The following is a 13951-nucleotide window of genomic DNA, read 5'->3' as shown; positions in this document are numbered from 1 at the left end:
TAAATGATCGCCAGTTTAGAACACTGCTGGATGAAGTTGGGAACAATTATCCTGGTCTGCTTCTGCACAGCAATGTGTGTTGGTTGTCAAGAGGGAAGGTGCTCAGCCATTTCTCGGCTTGTCTGAACGAAATCTGGACTTTTCTTGAAATGAAAAACGCCAAGCATCCTGAGTTAGCTAACACTGAGTGGCTCCTGAAGTTCTACTATCTCTTGGACATGACTGAACATCTGAACCAGCTCAATGTGAAAATGCAAGGCATTGGAAATACAGTCTTATCCCTTTAACAAGCAGTGTTTACATTTGAAAACAAGCTGGAACTCTTCATTGCCAACATTGAAACAGATTGTTTACTACACTTTGAAAAACTGGGAGAGTTTAAAGATGCATGCACAGCAAGTGATCCTGCTCAACATCTTGATCTCCAGCAGCTAGCGGGCTTCACATCTAATCTCATGCAGTCATTCAAAGCATGCTTTGGAGAATTTCGTGAGCACATTCGTCTTTTTAAGTTCATCACCCATCCACGTGTGTGTGTAGTGGACAGCGCTGACCTGAGTTACATCCCCGGTGTCTCCATCAGAGAATTTGAGCTACAAGCTGCTGACCTGAAGGCCTCAGACATGTGGGTGAATAAGTTCAAGTCACTGAATGAAGATTTGGAAAGAATTGCACAACAGCAGAGTTGGCAAGCAAACACAAGTGGGGAGAAATGAAAAAACTTCAACCAGCGGACCAGCTGATTGTCAAAACTTGGAACGTGCTTCCCATCACATACCAAACACTGCAGTGTGTGAGTATTGCTGTACTGACAATGTTTGGCTCTACATATGGATGTGAGCAGTCGTTCTCACCTCTAAAGAATGTTAAGACCAATCTACAATCACGTTTAATGGATGGAAGTCTCAACGCCTGCATGAAGCTTAACCTCACCACGTATTAACCAGACTACAAAGCCATCAGCAAAACCATGCAGCTCCAGAAGTTGCATTAATGATAAGAAGTACTTTATTCATCATTGGTTAGCAACAGCATAACAACGTTATTAAAAATAATTCAGAGACTTATTGTACTTTAAAAGTGTTGGTCTTACATAAAATGCACACATTTACTTGTATTTAGTGTTAAACACATTGTATGGCTCTCATGGAATTGCAATTTAAAATATGTGGCATTCATGGCTCTCTCAGCCAAAAAGGTTCCGAATCCCTGATATAGTCCCATTTATTTATTTTCACCTTTACTTCCCTTGCCTTTGGGGTCACATTCACAAAATGTTCTCTAAGACCAAGGTCCATAAGTTTAGTACTTATGTTTTCTTCTGTGTAATTTATTTTTTTCAGATCTTATATTGAGATCTTTGATCCACTTTAATTAATTTTTGTACATGGGGATAAACTAGTCTAGTTTCATTCTTTTGCATATGGCTTTCCAGTTTCCCCAGCACCATTTATTTAATACACTTTGTTTTGGGTTCCTTTGTCAAAAATTATTTGCCCATATACTTGATTTATTTCTGGGTCTCAGTTCCATTCCATTGGTCTGCATGTCTGTTTTTCTGACAATACCATGCTGTTTTGATTATTGTAGCTCTGTAGTATAATTTGTTTTTTAAAATTTTCTTTTATAATTTTATTTAAATTTAATGAGGTAACATTGCTCAATAATAATAATATATAGGTTTCAGGTAAACATTTCTATAGCATTAGAACTGCTGATTATGTTGTTAATTCATCACCCAAAGTCAAATCATTTTCTGTCACCATATATTTGTCCCTTTTTACTCCTCTCCCCCTGGTAAGCACTTTACTTTTATCTGTGTCCAGGAGTCTCAGTTTTATATTTCACCTATATGTGAAATCATATAGTTCTTAGTTTTTCAGATTTACTTATTTCATTTAGTATAATATTCTCAAGGCCCATCCATGTTGTAGTATAATTTGAAGTCAAATAGTGTGATACCTCCAGCTTCATCCTCAGGATTGCTTTGGCTATTGAGGGTCTTTTATGGTTCCATACAAATTTGATTACTTTTTGTTCTATTTCTTTAAGAAAATGGCATTGGGATTTTGATGAGGATAACATTAAATCTGTATATTGCTCTGGATAATATGGCCATTTTAACTATGTTGATTCTCCAATCTATGAACACAGGATACTATTTTATTTCATCAATCTCCTAATGTTTTGTAGTTTTCAGTATATAGGTCTTTCACATCCTTTGTTAAGTTTATTCCTAGGTATTTTATTCTTTTTGTTGCAATTACAAAATTAATTTTTTTATTTCTTTTTCTGAAGGTTCATTGATAGTATATAATAAAGTTGTGGATTTTTGTATATTGATTTTGTATCCTGAAACTTTACTGTATTTGTCTGTTGTTTCTAATAGTTTTTTGGTGGAGTCTTTAGGGTTTTCTATACAGAATCATGTCATCTGCAAAAAGTGACACTTTTACTTTTCCTTCCCAATTTGGATGCCTTTTATTTCTTTCTCTTGCCTGATTGCTCTGGCTAGTACTTCTAGTACTATGTTAAAGAAGAGTAGTAAGACTGAGCATACTTGTCTTGTTCCTGATTTTAGAGAAAAAGCTTTCAGTTTTTCACCACTGAGTATGATAATTGGCTGAACATTTGTCCTATATGCCCTTTATTATGTTGAGGTATTTTCTATACCCATTTTATTGAGTGTTTTATTCATAAATGGAAGTTATATCTCATCAAATGCTTTTTCTGGAGGAGATGATGTCAGCGTAATGGCACGGTAGGAAGCGATACCAATAAATCTCCCCCAAAACTCAACAAGATCTTCAACCAGAAGCAGAAAAACCTATCCTTGGAGCCTCCAGATGTTTCACAATACACCCGAAGGTATGGTCGAGCAAAAAATTGGCACAGATACAGAAAAGATGAGGGAATTTATTATCAGAAAACCCCCACTCCAGGAATTACTAAAGGGGGTTCTCCAATCAGATACAAAGAACAAACAAAATAAAAAACAAAGCCACAAGTAAAAGCTCCAAGAAGAACACAATAAAACCAAATTTAAACTGTGACAACAACAAAAAGAAGGGGAGGAGAGGATGGAGATTAACAGTAGCAAAGGACAATGGAGTGCAAAAGTACTCACAAAATAGTGCACTACAATGAACAGGGTAGGAACCATTTTCATTACTTAAAGGTAACCACCATTGAAAAAACCACCACAGAAGCACATGAGATAAAAAAGATAGCAACAGAGGAAAGATGTATGGAATACAACCAAATAAAAACAAAAGATAGAAAGATGAAAGAGAAGGATCAAACAAGACACAAAACTAACAGAAAGAAATCTATAAAATGGCAATAGGGAACTCACAAGTGTCAATAATTACACTAAATGTAAACGGATTAAACTCACCAATAAAAAGGCACAGAGTAGCAGAATGGATTAAAAAAGAAAATCCAACTGTATGCTGCCTACAAGAAACTCATCTAAGTAACAAGGATAAAAACAAATTCAAAGTGAAAGGCTGGAAAACAATACTTCAAGAAAATAATATCCAAAAAAAAGCAGGCATAGCAATGCTCATATCTGATAATGCTGACTACAAGACAGCAAAAGTACTCAGAGACAAAAATGGCCATTTCATAATAACTAAGGGGACACTGAATCAAGAAGACATAACAATTCTTAATATATATGCACCAAACCAAGGAGCACCAAAATATATAAGACAGCTACTTATTAACCTTAATACAAAAACTGACAAAAATACAGTCATACTTGGAGACCTCAATACACCACTGATGGCTCTAGATAGGTCATCCAAACAGAGAATCAACAAAGATATAGTGGCCTTAAACAAAACACTAGAGCACCTGGATATGATAGACATCTACAGGACATTTCATCCCAAAGTGACTGAGTATACATTTTTCTCCAGTGTACATGGATCATTCTCAAAAATTGACCATATGTTGGGCCACAAAAACAACATCAGCAAATTCAGAAAAAATCGAAGTTGTACCAAGCATTTTTCTGATCATAAAGCCTTGAAACTAGAATTCAACTGCAAAAAAGAAGAAAAAAATCCCACAAAAATGTGGAAACTAAACAACATACTTTTAAAAAATGAATGGGTCAAAGAAGAAATAAGTGCAGAGATCAAAAGATATATACAGACAAATGAAAATGACAATACAACATATCAGAATCTATGGGATGCAGCAAAAGCAGTGATAAGAGGGAAGTTCATATCACTTCAGGCATATATGAACAAACAAGAGAGAGCCCAAGTGAACCACTTAACTTCACACCTTAAGGAACTAGAAAAAGAAGAACAAAGACAACCCAAAACCAGCCAAAGAAAGGAGATAATAAAAATCAGAGCAGAAATAAATGAAATAGAGAACAGAAAAACTATAGAAAAAATTAATAGAACAAGGAGCTGGTTCTTTGAAAAGATCAACAAAATTGACAAACCCTTGGCAAGACTTACCAAGGAAAAAAGAGAAAGAACTCATATAAACAAAATCCAAAATGAAAGAGGAGAAATCACCACGGACACCGTAGATATACAAAGAATTATTGTAGAATACTATGAAAAACTTTATGCCACTAAATTCAACAACCTAGAAGAAATGGATAAATTCTTAGAACAATACAACCTTCCTAGACTGAGTCAAAAAGAAGCAGAAAGCCTAAACAGACCTATTAGTAAAGGAGAAATAGAAAAAATCATTAAAAACCTCCCCAAAAATAAAAGTTCAGGCCCAGACGGCTATCCCAGCGAATTTTATCAAACACTCAAAGAAGACTTGGTTCTTACTCTACTAAAAGTCTTCAAAAAAATTGAAGAAGAAGCAATACTACCAAACACATTTTATGAGGCCAACATAACCCTCATACCAAAACCAGGCAAGGATGGCACAAAAAAGAAAACTACAGACCAATATCTCTAATGATTACAGATGCTAAAATACTAAACAAAATACTAGCAAATCGAATACAACAACATATTAAAAAAATAATACATCATGATCAAGTGGGATTCATCCCAGAATCTCAAGGATGGTTCAACATACGTAAAACAGTTAACGTAATACACCATATCAACAAAACAAAGAACAAAAACCACATGATCTTATCAATAGACGCAGAAAAGGCTTTTGATAAAATACAACACAATTTTATGTTTAAGACTCTCAACAAAATGGGTATAGAAGGAAAATATCTCAACATGATAAAGGCCATATATGATAAACCATCAGCTAACATCATATTAAATGGCACTAAACTGAAGGCTTTCCCCCTTAAATCAGGAACAAGACAGGGTTGTCCACTCTCTCCACTCTTATTTAATATGGTGCTAGAGGTTCTAGCCAGAGCAATCAGACAAGACAAAGAAATAAGAGGCATCCATATTGGAAAAGAAGAAGTAAAGGTATCACTTTTTGCAGATGATATGATCCTATTCATCTAAAACCCCAAAGAATCCACAAAAAGACTACTAGAAAGAGTAAGCCAATACAGTAAGGTCGCAGGATACAAAATTAACATACAGAAGTCAATAGCCTTTCTATATGCCAACAATGAAACATTTGAGAACGAATTCAAAAGAATATCCCCTTCACAATTGCAACAAAAAAAATAAAATACCTAGGAATAAACATAACAAAGGATGTAAAGGACTTATATAATGAAAACTATAAACCATTGTTAAGGGAAATCGAAAAAGATATAATGAGATGGAAGAATTTTCCTTGTTCTTGGTTAGGAAGAATAAATATAATCAAGATGGCCATATTACCCAAAGCAATATACAAATTTAATGCAATTCCCATCAAAATTCCAATGACATTTTTTAAAGAAATGGAGCAAAAAATCATCAGATTTATATGGAACTATAAAAAACCTCAAATAGCCAAAGAAATCCTAAAGAAAAAAAATGAAGCTTGGGGCATTACAATACCTGACTTCAAACTATATTATAGGGCCATGACAATCAAAACAGCATGGTATTGGCAGAAAAATCGACACTCAGACCAATGGAACAGAATAGAAAACCCAGAAATAAAACCACATATATATAGTCAAATAATTTTTGATAAAGGGGCCAACAACACACAATGGAGAAAAGAAAGCCTCTTCAATAAATGTTGCTGGGAAAACTGGAAAGCCACGTGCAAAAGAATGAAACTGGACTATAGTTTGTCCCCCTGTACTAAAATTAACTCAAAATGGATCAAAGATCTAAACATAAGACCTGAAACAATTAAGTACATAGAAGAAGACATAGGTACTAAACTCATGGACCTGGGTTTTAAAGAGCATTTTATGAATTTGACTCCAATGGCAAGAGAAATGAAGGCAAAAATTAATGAATGGGACTACATCAGACTAAGAAGTTTTGGCTCAGCAAGAGAAACTGATAACAAAATAAACAGACAGCCAACTAAATGGGAAATGATATTTTCAAACAACAGCTCAGATAAGGGCCTAATATCCAAAATGTACAAAGAACTCATAAAACTCAACAACAAACAAACAAACAATCCAATAAAAAAATGGGAAGAGGACATGAACAGACACTTCTCCCAGGAAGAAATACAAATGGCCAACAGATATATGAAAAGATGCTCATCTTCTTTAGTTATTAGAGAAATGCAAATCAAAATGGCAATGAGATACCACCTCACACCTGTTAGATTATCTATTATTAACAAGACAGGTAATAGCAAATGTTGGAGAGGCTGTGGAGGAAAAGGAACCCTCATACACTGTTGGTGGGAATGTAAAGTAGTACAACCATTATGGAAGAAAGTATGGTGGTTCCTCAAAAAACTGAAAATAGAACTACCTTATGACCCAGCAATCCCTCTACTGGGTATATACCCCCAAAACTCAGAAACATTGATACATAAAGACACATGCAGCCCCATGTTCATTGCAGCATTGTTCACAGTGGCCAGGACATGGAAACAACCAAAAAGCCCATCAATAGATGACTGGATAAAGAAGGTGTGGAATACTATGGAATACTACTCAGCCATAAGAAATGATGACATCAGATCATTTACAGCAAAATGATGGGATCTTGATAACATTATACGAAGTGAAATAAGTGAATCAGAAAAAACCAGGAACTGCATTATTCCATAAGTAGGTGGGACATAAAAGTGAAACTAAGAGACATTGATAAGAGTGCGGTGGTTACGCGAGGAGTGGGGAGAGGGAGAGGGAAAGGGGGCGGGGGAGGGGCTCAAATAAAACTAGATAGAAGGTGACAGAGGACAATCTGACTTTGGGTGATGGGTATGCAACATAATTGAACGACAAGATAACCTGGACATGTTATCTTTGAATATATGTATCCTGATTTATTGATGTCACCTCATTAAAAAAATAAAATTATTTAAAAAATGCTTTTTATGCATCTATTAATAAGATCATATTATTTCATCCTTTGTTTTGTTAATGTGGTGTGTTACATTGATTGATTTGCATATTTTAAACCATCCTTGTGTTCCTGGAATGAACTCCACTAGATCATAATGTATTATTTTGTAATGTATTATTGTATTTGACTTGCTAATATTTTATGTAGGATTTTTGCACCTGTATTCATCAGAGATATTGGTCTGTAATTTTCTTTTATTGTGTTATCCTTGCCAGGTCTTGGTATCAGGATTATGTTGGCCTCTTTTTCTTTTTCTTTTTTTCTTTTCTTTTTTTTTTTTTTTTTTTTTTTTTGGAGGAATTTGAGAAGGATAAGTATCAAGTCTTCTTTGCATGTTTGGTAGAATTCACTAGTGATATCATCTTGTCCTGGAATTTTATTTTTGGCAAGGTTTTTGATGGTTAAGTTTCCTCACTGTCAATCAGTCTATGTATGTTTTCTAGTTCTTCATGATTCAGTCTAAGAAGGTTATATATTTCTAGGAACTTACCTATTTCTTCTAAGTTATTGTATTTGGTGGCTTATAATTTTTCATAGTCTTCTAGTATGATCCTTTGTTTACCTGTGATGTCTGTGGTAACTTCTCTTCATTTCTGATTTTGTTCATGAGTCTTTTCTCTTTTTTCCTTCATGAGTCTAGCCAGGATTTTGCCAATTTTATTAATCTTTTCAAAGAATCAGCTCTTTGTTGTATTACGTTTTGTGTATTATTTTTGTTTTCTGCTTAATTCAATTCTGCTCTAATTTTTACCATTTCCTTTCTTCTGCTCACTTCAAGTTGCCTTTGTTCTTCTTTTTCTAGTTAAGATGTAAGTTAGACTGTTTACTTGAGATCTCTCTTGTTTCTTGAGATAGGCATTTACTGATGTAAATTTCAGTCTTATTACTGCTTTTGTTCCATCCCAAAAGTTTTGATATGTCATATTACCATTCTCATTTATCTCTATATATCTTTTGATGTCTACTTTTATTTCTGCTTTGACCTAGTCATTTTTTAGTAGTTTTTTAAATATCTACATATTTGTGGGTTCCTTTACTCACTTTTTTCAGTTGATTTCTAATTGCAGAGCATTGGGATCAGAGAATATGCTTGATATAATTTCAATATTCTTGAATTTGTTGAGGCTAATTTTGTGAACCAACATATGGTCTATTCTTGAGAGTGTCCCATGTGCACTGGAGAAGAATGTATAAGCTGATGTTCTGGGAAGGAAAGCTCTGTAAACATCAGACTATATTTTGATATCCAATAAATCATTATCCAAACTAATGTCATGAAATTATTCCTCTATGTTTTCTTCTAGGACTTTCAGCACTTTGTATGTCATCACACTATAACTTACAAGTTGTATAATGCCTTAGAATGCAAGGAGAGGCCCAGCAGTGACTCATAGGGTCCAGACACCAGCAGTAAGAGCAATGCAGTAAATAAGGTAGTGGATAACACCTCAGGACATAAGCACCAGTTCCATCATCCAGGTCCCAAGGATACCATGGCTACTATCATTCTCAGGTTCCCCCAAGAGTCAATTTTATGCATAAGAGTGATATAATGAAACTTCAAGAGTCTCTGTAGCTCTAAACAGCCTCTGATTCATTTATTCAATCCACACTTACCATGCATTATCTATATAGGAGACATGGTTCTAAGCACTTTAGTGTTCTAAGTCTTTTCATCCTCAGGATGCACTAACTAAGCATCTACTATGTGCCCAGTAAAACTGTAGTCACTAGAGATTAAAGATGACCAAGATATACCCCTCATGCTCAAGGTATTTACCATCTAGCCAAAGTCACAAGGTTTTTTTTTCCACTCTCATATTTTTCCTTCTCCCTCTTTCTTATATCATGACTCTTCTTTCTCTCTGACTGATCTTCCATAAAGCTCAACATATGTCAAGCTGTCAACATATGGCATGTTTTGAAAACAGATAAATAGTGGCACATATACAACCATATATTCCTGGCACACAGATGCCCCAGCTTGTCTTCATCAGTCTCAGCATTTGGTAAGTCTCTCTCAGAAATTCCAGAATGCACTAGCCGCCCATGTATCCTCTGACAAGTGGTTAAAATAAGTTGTTCCATGTCTTATTTGGTGCAGAACACTGTCTCCCCATCCTTCTAATTTGGAGGCATTTAATACCAAAGGCTCTGTTCTTACTCTCAACTATTTGAGATGTTCTGACCAGTGGTCAAATTACCCATGAAAGTTTCTTTTGTTTTCCCATTTGGCAGTGACTCATTATGTCCTCTGTGCCAAAGGATCAGCCCTACTAGGACATTGATGGGCTGTGCTCTAAGAGCTGTAAGTCTACTTTTTCTACTTAAACCTAAAAATAAATCTGTGTAGTGGACTCTGTATATGTCCCACCTATGTCCTTCAACACTCACTATTTCCCTGCATATCAGCCTGAATGCCTGAATCTGTATTTCTTTGAGGACTTTCTCTGCTCACGGACACAGTAGGGACTCCTGTTCCCTTCTTTCCCAATATCCTTCAACCAATAACTGATAAGAAATGACAGATAAATGCCCAGCTCTCTCACCCTTCATTGGGATAATTCTGAGGCATTGGACCCCAGAATTTATACTGGGAAACTTGCTTGATGATGTATTTTAACTGAATCCTTCCTCTTCCTCTCTCTTTCCCACCACCCACTACCAGTGTTTCCTGGACTTACCCCATAAACAAAGTGCTTGTGCTTGAATCCTTGTGTCAGGGTCTTCTTCTGGGGGTACCCAAATTAAGACCATATATAATTCAACTTTGGCAAAAAGGTGATCAACAACAACACAGGATCTCCTCAACCTCAGACTTTGGCTGGTGGACCAGGAGGCACCTGCACTGTACAAATGCTCCTGGATGCATAAATTGAGCAGCAGATCTCAAGCTGTTAGAAGTACTGTGCCCAAATTCTACTTGGTCACTTGATCTCGTGATAATTTGTCCCAGAAGCTTAGCAGAGTTGTCCTGCCTTGGCCAAGTGGATTAGAAAATGGGAGTAGAAAAGATTGAGAAAGTAAGTTTCTGCCTGTGTAGCTTCTTGCCACTTCCCTCTTAATGTCATATATTTTTCCTTTTTCTTGTAAAGATTAAAATAATAAGGTAAAGGAACCAACAATAAGGTAAAGAAAATCATCAACCAAAAAAGAAAATGAATATGATTGGTTGTTTTAATAGCTCATTTGAAGCTCAATGTGTACTAAACCTGAGGTAACATTCAACTGCTAAGAACTCAGGTTAGACCCATAGAGTCAAAAGTCATTTAACAAAGGTAACTAAAGACAGAAAGTTTTAAAAGTATCTCTATACTATTGCCCTTTAAATGGCTTCCTCAAAATTTTCAAGGAAATCCCAGTGGTAAAATTTAATTTCTTCATAAGCTAAATATCAGGAGGAAGAAAACAAAGTTTGAGATGAGAGTGAAACCCATTGCATTTCAACCCTTTATCCATTTAGGAACCTCTAGACCAGCACTGCCCAACAGAACTTCCTGTGATGGGATGTTCTAGAGCTACATCATCCAATTCAGCAGCCGCTAACCAGATGTGGCTATTGAGTACTTGAAAAATGGGTAGTACATTCGATATGTTTTACAGTTATTTAAATAACTCATTTGGAACATTATTAAATGTTCTACAATATAGCTTTATAATTTTGAGATAATTATAATAGTGGTTATTCCAGTTCCAGCTCCTACCTCCACCCCTTTCTCCTTCCTCTCCCCAGTGAAGCCCTGGTTTGTGATTATTTTTCTGTCTTTGACCCAAGCACCCCCTTTAGGATTGATTTTCTGTTCTTGATCCCAGACCTGTTCACTGTCCCCCACCTGCCAGACTTTGGGATCTGGGATCTATTGGTAGGATTGCCCTCACAAGAGGAATATCACAATTTTCCATCTCCAAACCTAAATTCTCTTTAATCTTTCTATTCACTCAATCTGGGTGCTGAGACACCAATATATATATATATATATATATATATATATATATATATATATATATATATATATATATATATGTGTGTGTGTGTGTGTGTGTGTGTGTGTGTGTGTGTGTGTGTGTGTGTGTATATATATATATAGTGACTGTCTCAAACCTTGCATCACCTACATAGTACCTCCTTCACTTTATTCCTAAGCTTGCTCTAATTTGTGGAGATACCTTGACAAATGATTCCTTGTGTAATAGTGAGGCAGATGGTGTCATATGTCAGCACATATCCCCTTAGAGCCCTTCACCATCTTCATGCATCCCTGTCATTCCCTACATTACCCCCTTCAGCTGGTACCTACATCTGTTTGCTAGAGGACAGTCCTCAGGCTATTAGAACCCACATTGTCCATGCAAGGAGATCGCAGAGTACATGTGAATCTATGCTGCAGTGCATCTTGATTCATTGATTATAATGAGGAGGGAGATCTATAAATACTTCAGCTCCTTTGTCTCCTAATGAGGATCTATATTGTTCCCAGAGCAGGAATGAGCTTAAGTTACCCTTTTGGGACTTTACTTGATATATCACCCTTCCTTGGAGTTCTTCCCTTTCTAGTTATATTTCCTTACTGATTTTATGACTCTTCAGTCTACTACCAGGGAATCCAAACTAAAACAAGTATTTCTTTAAATAAAAAAAACACCTAAAATCCACTGAAGGTTTTTTGTTTGTTGTTTGTTTGTTTTGGTAATCTCTTAAAAAAGAAAAGCTTGTTTTAAAGGAGATAGTGGGTAGAAATATTTTCCAGTTGAACATTTAAAAAATATTTTGAGCCTAGCTAAACAGATCAGTATTACCTTAAACTCTTGAAAATGTTATCTGTCTGACAGATATATTTGTAAAGGTTCTCAATACAAACATTTGAATCAGTAGTTCAGTGTGAGGTCCTCAAAATATAAAAGGAAAGAGAAGGACATATTTAGATTCAGAAAATATTTGTTGCAGGTGTATAATATTTTAGGCATTTGTTGCAGATGAAGAGATGGAAGTAATGGCACCCCACATTGCTCTCAATTTCACAGAGTTCTGAAGGAGTATGCTAATCACATTGCTGCTTTGCCAAACGTACTTGGTGATAGGATTGGGCTCTTCAATATCTTTTTAAAAACTGCACCAAAGGGCTATTTCATGACCTAGATTCTTTATTAAGTAATAATGTATGGAACGTCTTGTTTTCAGTTCTCAGCAGCTGCCAAACCTTAATGTATCAAATCCAACAGATCACAGCCATCCGGGAGATCTATTAATAGCAATATAATTTTCAATTCCACTGTACTGAGTAGCATTTTGTTTTTTGGTTAGGCATATAATACATTCCATATCATGTCTGGTGAGTTGTGTTTTGAGGTTGCATTTTTAAAAATAAATCAGGCTTGTTTTAAATTAGGGCAACAAAAATTCATTATTGTTTAGTATTTTGGCTTAGGATATTGTGGTACCACAGCTAATACCTAGGTTTGTGGATTTTAAATTAAAACACACTTGTCTCTTTTAAATTCTTGTACTGTGCCTGACCTGTGGTGGTGCAGTGGATAAAGCGTCGACCTGGAAATGCTGAGGTCGCCGGTTCGAAACCCTGGGCTTGCCTGGTCAAGGCACATATGGGAGTTGATGCTTCCAGCTACTCCCCCCTTCTCTCTCTCTGTCTCTCTCTCCTCTGTCTCTCTCCTTTCTAAAAAATGAATAAATAAAGTAAAAATAAAAAAATAAAAAAATAAACCTTCTTAAATTCTTGTACTGTGTTTCTTGGTGTGTATCAGAAATGTAAGAAAGAAAATAGCTCTCTGGCAAGGAAGCAAGTTGTGATGGTTCCATGAAGCATATTATCTAATATAGATCCTGATCTACTTGAGGGCATCTCAAATGAAGGGAAAGGACTACACAGGGTAAGAAAATACAACATTTTCTCCCTTTTCAAACCATTTATGAAGTCCTTGTGTCTCTAATCTGCATGTGTATGTCTTATTTAAAAATCTATCCCTACCACAGGGAAGCTATTGTGATGGCTAATTTTCTGTGTCAACTTGATTAGGCTATGGTACCTGGTTGTTGGTCAATCACCAGTCCAGATGTTGTTGTGAAGGTATTTTACAGATGTAACTAACATTTACTTCAGTAGATTTTGATAAACCAGATTACCATCCATAATATGTGTGGGCTTCATCCAATCAGTTAAGGCCTTAAGAGGAAAACACTGAAGTTCCCCAAAGAAGAAGTAACTTGGTCTCCACACAGCCTTCAGACTCAATACTGCAATATCAACTCTTGCTAAATTTCCAACCTGATGGTTTTCCCTGGAGATTTTAGACTTTCCAGTCCTATCCCTACAATCATGTCAGTTAATTCCTTAACCCCACCCCCCTGTGTCTCTCTCCTATATCTATAGATATAGATATATAAATATAGATTTAGATATACAAGTATTTGTTCTGTTTCAGAGAACTCTAATACAGATATTCTCCTATGTGTTCTTTCAAAAGTTAAGTTTTGGATTTCATAAGTAACTTTTTCA

At 35.7% G+C, this 13951-nt stretch overlaps 1 pseudogene; it reads left to right on the top strand.

The window, feature by feature from the left end:
• Positions 1-455: 455 nt before the first annotated feature.
• The window catches only part of LOC136386047 (poly(rC)-binding protein 2-like), a 31108-nt pseudogene continuing 17612 nt past the window's right edge, over positions 456-13951 (top strand).

Source organism: Saccopteryx leptura, chromosome X, assembly GCF_036850995.1.
Source record: "Saccopteryx leptura isolate mSacLep1 chromosome X, mSacLep1_pri_phased_curated, whole genome shotgun sequence".
NCBI classification, from domain to species: Eukaryota; Metazoa; Chordata; class Mammalia; order Chiroptera; family Emballonuridae; genus Saccopteryx; species Saccopteryx leptura.
The sequence above is the reverse complement of the archived record's forward strand: the minus strand, read 5'-3'. Positions and strand labels throughout refer to the sequence as shown.